General features: G+C 31.7%; 1 protein-coding gene across 2 annotated transcripts in view; it reads right to left on the bottom strand.

The window, feature by feature from the left end:
* LOC148620196 (uncharacterized) overlaps positions 1-13,913 on the bottom strand; it is a 40,196-nt gene that overhangs the window by 21,629 nt on the left and 4,654 nt on the right. The window contains exon 1 of one of the 2 annotated variants that reach the window (XM_088580879.1): positions 199-239. The exons of the other annotated variant lie outside the window; for it this stretch is intronic. The gene's annotated coding sequence lies outside the window, so the exon portion shown is untranslated. Of the gene's footprint in view, positions 1-198; positions 240-13,913 lie in introns of those variants that run through there. 2 annotated transcript variants of the gene reach the window in all.

Genomic DNA, 13,913 nt, shown 5'->3' with positions numbered 1-13,913 from the left:
AAATTTGGATTGTTCCAATATAGACATTTTATTCATGACCAGAATTGTATTGTGGAGAAAGTTTAATTCAATTAATTTACAATTACACATGCCTCTTTACAAAATTGAATCAATTTGAAAATGTATACTCTACAATAAAAAGCGTTTAAACTAATAAAAAAAAGTATATGTTTTTTTGTTTTCAAAGGCAAGACCTACCGAATTTTCAGAATAGTGCACTTCAATTTCCACATGCATATAGGTACTTAAGTAAAGATGTTGACTATAATAACTTGCACTTGTCTTCAGATTCAAAGGTCAACTACAAGTCACTTGAGATGGTTAATAAAGGCATATCAGATATATGTACTTCATCTGTCTGCTGGCATAAGAGATATAAACTTCAAATTTTACCTATTCAGTTGAACACTATCGGGACTACAAATTGGCCCAATTATCATTCTGAACTCTTTCATAAAAGCTTGTACAACATCCTATTAATCAGACTATTTAAGTGAAAAGGGCATACATGGCAGACATTGTACTGACCCTGTATTATGTTGTCATGTAAACTTTGAATGTTTTTTTCCTAAACATCTTTGAACATCTTATACAACAATTTTCATTGAGACGTAAAACGACAGATTATTGTGTTAAAGTTGTGTAAAACAACAGAGGTCACAGATTCAGAGATTTTAAAAAGTGGCGATCTAAACTATTTGCAGTATTTGTTAGTTTTCCTAAAAATACCGGTACACACAAAATTTTCAAATTGTTCAATTAAATCCAACAAAATGAAAGGGTTTTCCAACTCTAGAGCCTCCCTGAACCAAAAGTGTTTTCCAAAGGGAGTTACAGAATGCCCAACGTAAATCTGCAATATTCCAGTACATGTCCTTGACCTCAGGGAACTGATCCTATGACCCACGAAGTAGTCCCAAGATGTCAAAAGTAATGGCCCTTGAATTACTCATCAAGAATTTTCAAAATGTCATGAATTCTAGAGCTAGTCACACATTAGCACATGTCATGGACCAGGAGTTGGGGCCTATTGATTTGTGAACATCTACAATAAAATTCATTAAATAAACAAATTAAAACATTTCAGGAACTTTAAATACTGCTCCTCTGATTCAATAATTCAATAACAACTGTAATCTTTGTCTTTCTATGCAAGACATGTGACTCAAAATCAATGAATACAAGTAGCACTCCAGCTAAGAATCATGCAAAATGTGATTCATGGGTAAAAAGCCTACATATTTTTTGTTTGAATTGGCATAGTAAACAGAAATTAACATTCAGTTTTTCATATAACCCGTGTTCTTAGGAGAAAAAAATTACATAGAATGAAAGGTAGATTTCCAAAATAAGGGAGATAACTCTGTAAATGACACTCAAATACAATAGAATCTATTGGATTTTCAATTTTGATTATCTCTTAAGAGCAGGCAGATTTTAATGAAAAATTACACATTTCATAACATAGACACATAAAACAACTTAATTACAAAAATAAAAATATGTAGCATTTTTTGGGGTGTACCACATATAGATTTTGCACAATTCTTACAAAGACTACTACTTATGTGCAAAAGCATTTTTTTTTCACATCTTTCTGAAAGTACTGTTTAGTGAATGTCAATGATGTTCTAATTCAAATTGCAATATTCCATGCTGTTGAGAACTTATTTTGGAATAAAGTGTCTTGCTGTCAAATTTGTAAAGATGAGTACTCCAAAATTTATACTTGGCAGTGGTTTACACCTTCTTTCGGGCTTATCTAAGTAACTCTTTATAAGGTGTCAACTTCTATCTTCATTATTGAGTAATACCTCATGACATCCCAACATCTTTATCATGAATAACTTGTTCAAATTTTAAATATATGGCTGTAATTGACCTGCATCTGGAAGTCTTATTGACTGGGTTTTCTATTATGTGTTAAGTTCCAAATTAAGGGAGATAACTCTGTAAATGACACTCAAATACAATAGAAGCTATTGGATTTTCAAAGTTGATTCCTCCCAAGAGCAGGCAGATTTAATGAATAATTACACATTTCATAATATAGACCCATAAAACAACATAATTACAAAAAAATAAAAATATGTAGGCTTTTTGGGGTGTATCACATTTTTCAGATTTTGCATGATTCTTACTAAGACAGCTTCATAACAAATACTATCTGTCTGTACCATCCAGCCATGAAAAATATGGAGTTAGGAATCATATCTTACATCTTTTTAAAGAAAAGATGGTGTGAACAAGAGTTTAAAACAAAGAATCATGTAGCAGTCCTAACTTGGATGGTCTTGCAAAGGTTCCAGTCCAGTTAATATTTGTATGCTTGTATCCCTCTTTAAGCAGAGATAAAAAAAATCAGAACTACCAAAACATAATATGAAAGGTTCAGTTTACCAAGGTTAAAATACAATAAAACTGATATGAAAGACTTCAAAAAATGTCTGGTTAGACAGGTTTTCAGTTAATTCAGGGTCTGGTTAGACAGGTTTTCAGACCATTCAGGGTCTGGTTTAGACAGGTTTTCATTTAATTCAGGATTTGGTTTAGACAGGTTTCACTATATATATTGTAATACATGGATATAAACATATTTGGAGTTTTTTTGTGGTTTGGTATTTAAACAATTGCTTTTAAAAGGTTTTTAAAGAGGATGCTTATCCTACCGGTGCACCTGGTCCATGCTTCCAGTTCTTAGTGGAGTCTGAGTTGCTCATTTATTTTGTTACTTGGTATGTATTATTTTGGTTATTTTATGTTTTTTGTTGTGTTTGTCTGTTTTCCATGTCTGGTCTTTGTCCCTGGATTACATTCTTTTGATTTCCACTAGAATCTTGGTTCCCTTGATTACTCTCATAAAGCAAAGGATTGTGTGGATAGATAAACACACAAATGGACAAATCAAAATGTAGGATTCATAAAACAAAGCACCAAACTTTAAATTGGCTTGGTCTTAAAATCAAGAACTAAACTTCCATGCAATCACGGGATGATCAAGATTCTTTAAAGTACTTCTAAATATACATGCTAATTGTTTTAAATGCTACAATCTAATTTCATTAAAAAAAAAAAAATATGGGGAGCCATTTTGTTGCAGATCTGCACTTCTGACAGGAAAGAAGTCTCAATCTGTCCAAGCATAAAGCATATTAGGTTTATGTACTTAATCAGACGTTATCTTAAGGTGAAGGTCAGCTTCTATTCCAGCCGATAAATCAATCAATCACACACTCGCCAATCTGCTAAAATATCTCTAACAATTGATGAATATTGTAATGATTTTGTTTAATGTTATGTAATAACGTAGCTATATTAGTTTTCTGTCAGTTTAAAAAAAAAATCCAGGTTTAGCATGCAGTGATTTTCTGATGCATTTTGTCAGCAGCATGTATGCAACTTGTTCTGGGAGGTTTCCTAAGCAACAACTTTCTTACAGGTATAGTCAGCTTCTGGGTAAAGCATTATCTCATGATGACTCTATTGGGAAAAGTATATATGATAAACCAAAGAATGATTCATCATGGGAATACAAGGCTATGACTGGCACAGATCTATAGAATCTGGTAATCATGAATCTGAATAATTCAAAGTTTTATCATATTAATGAAAGGAACCTTTACATGTACATAAGATTCCAGTTTTCCTAGATACCATAAGAAGCAGAGAACACTTACCCTATCGGTGCACTTGATCCATGCTCCCAGTTTTCCTAGATACCCTAATGTAACATTTTATGAGCAACTAGTAGGGTGTTTCTAGAAAAGCAGAGGACACTTACCCTATCGGTGCACCTGGTCCATGCTCCCAGTTTTCAGTAGAGTAAGGGTTGCTCATTTGCATTTATTTCTTTGTATATATCATTTAGGTTATTTTATGTTCTTTGTTGTGTATGTCTGTTTTACCGTACTGTTACACCTGGTCCATGTTCCCAGTTTTTAGTAGAGTCCGAAATGCTCATTTGCTTTTGTTACTTTGTATGTATGATTTAAGTTACTTTATGTTCTTTGTTGTGTGTGTCTGTTTTCCATGACTGGTCTTTGTCCCTGGATTACATTCTTTTGACTATGGCTATAACCTTGGTTCCTTGATTACTCTTCCATGTTCAGTCTTTATCCTTGAATATATTCTTTTGATTACCACTCAAATTTGGTTTCATTAATTACTCATGATTGAGGACTGTTTATTGCAGTATAATTTGTATTCAGAAATTTAACATTCAGAATTGTAACAAAAAAAAGTTGTCTTATGACAATAAAAAACCATATTGTTTACATGCAATACTATGTTTTAAAGACAATTTTGGTCCACAAAATTTAATTAAAATTACATACATTTATTCACTGAAATCTGGGGTAAACGGCCACATTTATAATGCTACAGATTTAGATTCATTTTACTAATGAATAGGTATGCTGTACCTATATCTCTTTGTAAAGAAGGTTACAAAAGCTTTTTACATCAGTTAATTACATCTACTGAAATTTTACCTGGGTCCTGATATCCTTAAATAAATTTAGACAATTCTTACAGCGAGTAACATAGTTAACTTTGGGTAATAGAGTTGGTCTTCCCTTGACTGAATGACTATTACCTGATGAACTTCCTTAATTAATTAATCAACAATAGACAAGAAATTCTAATTATATCAAACTTAGATTAAAATACCTATGGAATACCTGAAAGTTTATACCTCTTCGTCCTGTTAATAATATTCATCAAGTAATGGTCTTTCAATCAAGGGAAGACCAACTCTATTTCATAAAGTTCACTATATTTCTCACTATAAATCAAGCCAGTATCTTCTACTTTGGAACTGTAGGGAGGTATTCTTGATTTGTGTGCCTTGACAGGTGAATCACAGAAACTTTCTCTGACACATTTTTCCCAAATTGATGATAAATTTTTATAGCAATCATCTTTTTACTCTCAGATACTTTAAAACGGAGAAGTAACTCAATTGTTTTTAACTAAAACTTTAAAAACTTTTCATGTTAACTAAAACTACATAATCAAAAAATAAAAAACCTGCAGTACCCCAATAAACAGATAAGCTTTTACTGAGGCAACAAAAAAGCCAAGGAAATTGATGAAATCAAAGGTATATATACAGTATAAAAAGGAACACACACACAGAATGTTATAAAATGTGGAAGAACAAATTAAATCAGAAAAAATTGATGTCTTCATAAAGTGTTTGCAAAAAAAAAAAATAATACTAGCCTTAATACACAACCAATAGTGTCTTTTAACTGATCCAAATCAATCATTTAATTGCAGACTTCCTGAATAAGGTTCCAACCATTTAAACATTGAACTTGATAAGGTGATTCAAAGGTTCATTCTGTTAAATAGTCTGTAGAAGTGATTTATATGACCCTGCCTTCAGAGAATTTAACTCTGATCTGCACGTAAATTTAAGGTCAGTACAAAGTCCATAAATCTGTGCATTTGAATTTGTTTAGGACATTATAACTGGCCATATATGCTATGGGTTATAAGGCTGTCCACTTAAGACCAAGAAAATGGGTAGTATATGCTTGATTTTGTTTTCAAAAAGATTTCATCAAGTATAGATCACAGACTAACGTTTTCTTAGATATGAATCTTGTTTTGTAATAAGAATAAAAAAATAAATACTAAAATTTTTAAAATAAAGGCAAATAACTCTTCAATCAGCTCATAATTTAGTTTAGATTTCAATTAACTTTGAATCATCCACTTTCGATTCCTTTTGACATCATTATGAGTTTATAATTATATTGAGGCAATAAAATTTGTTGGATAAAATTTACTTTCTACCAACAATATCAAAGGATCTGCCTGGTTTCATCATTAACAATATCTTAAAAATGGTGTTTTATTCCTTCAATGACTTTCTAGAATATTTTTTGTCATACCTCCTTGACAGGGGGATTATATCCCGACATTCTTAATATCTTGTAGACAATAATCTTCATGTTATTAGTTTCAGATGATGGTCGAAGGTGTTCTTGCTATGAACAGACAAATTTACACTTGTGGATGCCATTGAAGAAAATAATATATTTTCCCATTGTTATATTACTGAATTCTCCTTCAACTTAAAGATCAATGACATCACAATATAAAATTACATTGTTTCATTGACGTCAAAAGATTATTCGGAGACAAATCTTGGGTCATTCGGAGCAAAAGGACAAGTGTGAATTCATGTATCACTACACCATCTGTCCTTACCAGTTATATATACATACATGCAAATGTAATTACAATATCATAAATTTCCTACAATTAAATTTAACAGCAGAACACGGTGCACTGCAAAAATTCACAAGAGTACCTGCTAGGAGTTGAACCAGAGATCTTGGACACTGTTAACTGATGCTCTCTAGCAACTTACCAATAGTTATTTTTGCTCAGGTTTTAGGCCTCATTCCCAAAGAGAAATATGCTTTGGAGACTAAGTAATATTACATTTATTTCAATGATAACCAATCATTTCATCTTTTAATGTAAACTTCCCGTTTTCATACAAGCAAACACGTGTATGATATTTAAGAGAAACATTTGGCGGTTTTACGGCACTGTTCTGCAGAAAAATTCACAATTGTGACTAAAACCATCACCTCATAATTTGTATATGACTAAAATGGATATTTGAAAGAAATACAAAAGCCTCTCTCCAGACAATTAAAAGCCTCTCTCCAGACAATTGTTTTTTTCTAGAGGTAACCTCTTAGACTTAATTAGACTCAATACAATTGAAAAAGAAGTTCTGATAAAATACTGTATAAAAATCCTGTATATGACAAAAGGTGTATATATATATTTTTTCCCTAAGTCACAATTTTCATGCTCTTTTTCTCAACTGCATGGGCTCTGGACCCCTATCCTAAAACAGCAGGAAAATCACTGCTCTACCAACTGAGGTTATGGAGTGGGCTATTAATTTATTATGGATGAGAAGTTACCTCTACAGTACAAGAATCGAATGTAGTTTTGAATCTTACAGAAGATATTATCACAGCGAGTAACGAAGAAAACTTCTGGATATTGAGTTGATCTGCCCTTGATTAAATGACAATCACCTGACAAAGGAGATTTAAACTTTCTATCATTTCATAAGGCTGATAAAGGAGATTTAAACTTCCTATCATTTCATAAGGTTGATAAAGGAGATTTAAACTTTCTATCATTTCATAAGGTTGATAAAGGAGATTTAAACTTCCCATCATTTCATAAGATCAAGTCTCTTAGTTAAATATCCAGTGAACTACCTAAGACATTTCATCAGGTAATGGCCATTCAATGAAGGGAAGACCATACCTTGCTCCTTAAGTTAACAATATTACTCTGTGTAATATGGTGCTGCTATAGATATAAGTTGTAACAATAGATATAAGCCTTTTAGCAGCAGACAAATGATGATCTCATAATATATAGTATTTTAAACTGCAAAAATCCTTTTTTTAAATTATATTTGCAAATATCTTAATTTCACAAAATCTACAAAATTAGCATTTGAACAATTCAATATTACTACCAATATATGGTTATAGTAATGAAAAGGGAAAAGCTCATAGGTAAATAATGCACCATACCAAGAAGTCATCTTCCTATGAGTTAGGCCTTGACCAAAGATTTCATAAGGTAAGTTAAGAGTGACTACAGCCTAACTATAGTCTTTTCCACATAAAGTCTTGTTGTCTTCTTAGTCAATATAATTTATCTTATTGGTACTGTTCCAGAGTAAGATTAATGCTACAACTTGTCTTCCTCCAGAGTTTTGTGAACAAATACACATACCATCAACCTTTAAAACTACTATTGTCCTCATTATATTAATCAATACAAATATAACCTTTGACCTTAGAAGAACTGAGAGCCAAATTTCAGTCTGACAGGAAGTTAACCTCATTACCTGAAATACTAGAGTACAGATCTTAACTAGTTATGTATCTTTAACAAAATTATATGTTGCTCACATCTTTAAGTTTTGTTTAATTATGATGAAAATAAATCAAGTCAAATTGTAAAAATGACAAAATATTCAACTTGCCTCATATAACAAAGTGAGGTCCTCCATATGACAAAATACTCTAGTCCAGTAATGCATAAAATGTCTTCATCAACAGATCTCTCATTCTATCCAAGTAAATATATTGACAATAATTGTCCTATAGATATTTGCTTTAAAAAAAAAATCTCATGAGAAAGATACATAATAAGGTTTTTTTCACCTAACAAAGAGCAATAAAAAAACCAGAGCAAAACAAATCCTAATTTATAGCAAACTAAGACAAGTTTCCGAGGTCATTCATAATGGAAATAATCCTATCGTAGCCACAGTCTGGTTAACCAACCTCCCAATCAGAATGCCTGTATTTTATTTCTTTGAAGCCCTGTATTTTTGGAACAAGACAATTATACTTGAAGGGTTAAAATTTTCATTAAGTATCCTGATAGTTTCTTTTATAAGGACATGATCATAAATAGCAATTGGAGACAGAATCATTCGATCTGATTGCCAAGTCAATTTTCTTTAGAATTATTGCTACTAGGATACAATAAATTATTCATGTTGATTCCCTTCTTAAAGATTTGACAAGGTTCCTTTTGCTCATAGTTCAGAGGAAAGCATACAGGTACTAAAGTTTTGTAACCAAATTTTACAAAAAATTGTTCTACATGCTTTTTATACTAGATCCAAATTAAGTTAAAAAGGGTTAAAAGAAAGAAGTCTCAGGCATTCCCTAATGAAATTTGTAAGAAGCTTTCTGATTGGTTGATCCTCTTTGAACATTTCGAGTTATTTTGTATAACTTGCTTCGGTACTGTGACCTCATTAATGTTGATTGGTCTGCACTCCACAACTCAGATAATCCCAAACAAAATTTCTTTTTGATAATGGACAAAATCCTGATATTTAGATTTGAATTCATTAAAAATTAAACCTACAGAATGATTCAAATTTTTCAACAGGTTATACAAAATAACTCTAAAAGCGTAAGGTGAAAAAGTACATGTGCTATTTAATCATAAATAGATTATTAAAATTTCATTGCTTCCTTATATCTAAATTTCCAATGGAAATAATAATTTTATTATCATTGCTCAAATAAAGTCACGTACTGAATATAATAAAAATCAAAGATGGAATAGCTGTATAAAACCAAACAATAAAGAGAAGTTATATAGTAAAATCTTTAAAAACCAAGCCTCTTTTGGGCTGTAAAATTTGTTTGGTTTAGACAGAGCTTGGTTTAGATGTGTTTGGTTAAGAGAGGGTTTGGTTTAGACAGAGTTTGGTTTAGACAGTGTTTGGTTTTCTAAGGTTCAAAATGCAGGTATACTGATACAAAGGCAATCAACAGGTATCTCATGTAAATAGTCAAGTAGACAAGAATTAAGTGTAGACTGATTTTCATTTTTTATTTCAGGGTTTTATTAACACAAGTTTCACTGTTAATTCAAGAAATTTTTAAGATGTCATATTAAAAAATGTTGGGAAGAATTTTTTTTTAAATTTCAATTTTAGTTATTTATGATACAATGGCAAGTATTAAATCTAACTTATCATACACATACTCTATCAAATAAGGCCAAGAAAATATACATGTGTTTCTGCTAGCATGTTCTTAAATACTTGGGTCAGTAAGTAGGCAAAACTTTCTATTCTGGTTTGTTTTGGAGACACATTAAGAATAAAAAAGTGCTGGTCAAAAAATGGCAAAAAAACTAAAAGGGTAAGCACAAAAAATGTGTATCGGTAGGGTTAGCTGAAATGCAGGTTTTTTTTAAGCATAAGCAGATAGTGAATTTAAAAGAAATCTCTGTGTTTTTTTTACAATAAATTGCAATCTATTTTTATCTTTGAAACACATTTACAGCATTCCAAATTTTGCAACAATTTCTTTTTTGTTATATATCACATTATAATTTAAAAAAATATAAAACAATTCAAAGCATTTTTAACCAAATAAAAAATTTAAGGTTGAAACTGCTAGAGATAATTCCACTTGTGCCTGCTGTGTAACTATGGCACTCTCTTTTCCCTGCAGTACTGCATATAATGGACAACTCTAACTGTTGACAGCTGCTAATTATTGTTCATTACATGCAGGAAGGCAAGTGACTCCAAGTGAAAAGGTTTGGAATTAGCTTTTAGTAAAACACTATGTCAAAGACAGCACAGAACTAATTGTTTGTTTTCACAGAGCACTTTCCCAAAGGCTTTTTAATGGTGCTCTAATGGCAGTCACAATAAATTTTAATGGAGGCAAGGGAAAATTACTCTTTATATAGTCCCAAAAAAGTTGACAGAAAATCGATTTAGCTTTGTTGTTTAATAGCACTCTGTTATTTATCTTTCATTTTTGGTTAGTCAAACATCTAAGAAGGATAGCTACATTTTTTGTACATGTACATGTACACTATCAAAGATGCATGTACATATGTATACCACACTAAAAAAACACACAAAAAATGCTTCAATACTACACTGATGCCAAAGAATGCTGGGTGGTTCAAATTTACCTTAAAAAGATGATCCTGGCATGGGTTTCATAAAAAATCTCAAATTGAGATTTTCCTCAAATCCTTGAGTTTTCCCTAAAATCTTCAATTTAAATGTGATTTGATTGGTCAGAATTTAAATTATGGAAAGATTTGATGAAAATCTCAACTTGAGATTCTTTATGAAACTGGACCTCGATTTTTGCAAGTTTTAAATCACAGGCCCACTTGAGCAAAATGAAAATTTCATAATAAAGTGTCAGTTGAAAGGGTTGATGGTCCAGGGACTGGTTTCATAAAGAATCTCAAATTGAGATTTTCCTCAAATCCTTCCTCAACTAAAATTCTGACCAATTATAATCACTTGAAATTGAAGATTTGAGGAAAATATAAATTTAAGATTTTTATGAACCCCTGGCCTGGACCACTAATTGTAAATGAATTTTCAAAGGTTAGATATAGAAGGTCCTGGACCTCAGACCACCACTAATTTGAACTCCTGATACTCATCTCATATAGTTTGAACCATAAAATGATGCTACCTATTTTAAAACATTTCTAGATGTAAGTGTACAATGTATATTCACTAGTAGATCATTTCACTTGAGACGAGTTGCAAATTCATAGGGGGACGGACCTGGCATATGCCCTCCTCTAAAATTGGTATAATTTTGTTGGGGGGGGGGGGCTTAAAATATTTTTTTTTACAAATTCAACCAGTACCCTATAAATGTTTTTGCCTGTCTTTACTCAGTCTTTATTACTATTTATCCAACAATTCAATCCTAATCTAAATGAAAGAATTTCCCTAAACCTAACGGTTTTGGAGATATATGCAAAAAACTACTGTCTGACCCCTATGTTCTCTTTTTAGTAATGGTGGCCATGTTTTTTGATGGATCAAAAATCCCCAAACCAATTCTATGTAGGATACCCCAAGGAACATTCATACCAAGTTTGGTTTCAATTGGTTAAGTAGTATCAGAGGAGAAGATTTTTTAAAAGAAATAACATTAAAATAGCAAAAATCGTTGAAAAAGGACAATAACTCCAACATGGCATAACAGATTATAACCAAAATTTGATAACAAATAGATCTCATCATGCTAAAAACTTTAACTTGTGTTAGAATTTAGCTAAACCTAACGGTTTTCGAGATATATGCAAAAACCTATGTGCTATTTTTAGTAATGGTGGCCATATTTTTCAACGAATCAAAAATCCCCACACCAGTTCTATGCAGGCTACCCCAAGGAACATTCATAACAAGTTTGGTTTCAACTGGTCAAGTAGTGCCAGAGGAGAAAATTTTTGAAAGAAATAACATTAAAAATAGCAAAAATCGTTGAAAAAGGGCAATAACTCCAACATGGCTTCACGAATTAACACCAAAATTTGGTTAGAGATAGATCTCATCATGCTCAACACTTTAGCCCTTCAGAATTTAGCTAAACCTAAGTTTTGGAGATATATGTGAAAAATTACTGTCTGACCCCTATGTTCTATTTTTAGTAAAGGCGGCCATGTTTTTCAATGAATCAAACATCCCCACATCAGTTCTATGCAGGATACCACAAAGAACATTTATACCAAGTTTTGTTCAAATAAATGAAGGAGTTTCTGAGGAGAAGAATTTTGTGTAATTGTTAATGACGACGACGGACGAAGACAACGGATGCCAAGTGATGGCAATAGCTCACATGGCCTTTTGCCAGGTGAGCTAAAAATACCTTCATGTCTTTGTATAAATCAAAATATTGAGATTTTTTTTTAATACTGAGTATGACTTCACCAGAATCGAATATGACCTGAGTACAACTTCACCAGAATCCATGACCTGAGTAAGACTACCAGAATTGAACATGACCTGAGTATGACTTCACCAGAACCAAACATGACATGAGTACTACTTTACCAGAATCAACGAATGACCTGAGTACGACTTCACCAAAATCGAACATGACCTGAGTACGACTTCACCAGAATCCAACATGACCAGAGTACAACAACCAGAATCGAACATGACCTAAGTATGACTTCACCAGAATCAAACATGACCTGAGTACAACTTCACCAGAATTTAACATGACCTGAGTATGACTTCACCAGAATCAAATGTCACCCAACATATGTAATGCTCACATTTACATTGTAACTATTAGCTGAACGATAATAAAACATCATCTTAAAAAAACTTACATTACAAGCAATAACCACAAGAATTTACACACATACTGTACATGAACTTTGACAAAGTAGGAAAATCCACTGGAAAAATTAAATAAACAAAGAATACTAATATGCATCAGATAATTACATGTATTATGTAACTTGTAAAAAATAAAATCATTATTTACATTTATGTAGCTGTAGCCTAGAAAATGTTTGTCACAAATGGCACATTACATTTGATGCATAATTCATCATAAAATACGACAAACCACAACAGTTTTTTTTTTTTTTAAAGCTCTCCATTCATAGTGAAGCATTTAGAAGAACATTTTTAAATCAGAACATACAAGTACTTGTATCAATAGGGCCCTAATCTTGGTGGGTCTATCATAAAGGCCTTAAATTCTGTTGGTCCATCATTAAAGTACATGTGTACCTGCAGATTTTTTTTCTTTTCTTCTTCAAGCTATTTTTTTTATGCAGAAAAATTAAAATTCAAGAGTTTTGTTTATTGCTTACTGAAATACCATATAGCAACATAAAATCATTATATACCAATTCTTCATTAAAGAGTTAACAATTTATTTCTCTTATCCTAAGCTGGTGATTAAAAATGCATGTGACTTTTTAAACACCAGGTGGTGATTAAACTTCTGGGAGAGTTTCCCTGTCATTTTACACTTTCACAGGTTTCTGAAGATTCTATAGGAGAAAATGGTTCTCTTGAGCCTATTCTTGATTTAAATTATTGCGGCACTTCGTATGGTAAAATCAAAATTAATTTTACCATCTTGAGTGGAGAAATAGTTAAAACCACTCATTACTAAAGGAGATTCTATGCGTAATTTGTCAACTACACTATCAAATAACTGCATGTACATGCTTTTCATATTTACATATATCTTTTGTCAAAGGGAGATAATTTGTATGGAATGCACAGTGAAATTTACAATTGTGAAGGTAAATCCACCATACCAGTATGCCTTACATGTATCATTCTTAAAAAATCAATAACTATGAAAATTGCATTTATTTCTGACTGCCATCAATTCTGAACCATATAATATTTTAAGTTTGTTCTTTTTTTATATCAAATGTTATGTAATGTTCTATACAGATGTGACTGAATTCTATGGAAAACATGTCGATCCAATTTTAAACTCAATTCTTGGCAGAAACGGTTGTAATTGAGAGTGATGACACATAGAAAAAAAACAAAAACCACAAATTTATTACATTTCTTA

This window comes from Perna viridis, chromosome 4, assembly GCF_037379345.1.
Source record: "Perna viridis isolate PV_CMFRI_1.1 ecotype Kerala chromosome 4, ASM3737934v1, whole genome shotgun sequence".
NCBI classification, from domain to species: domain Eukaryota; kingdom Metazoa; phylum Mollusca; class Bivalvia; order Mytilida; family Mytilidae; genus Perna; species Perna viridis.
This window is presented reverse-complemented; position numbering and strand designations above follow the sequence as displayed.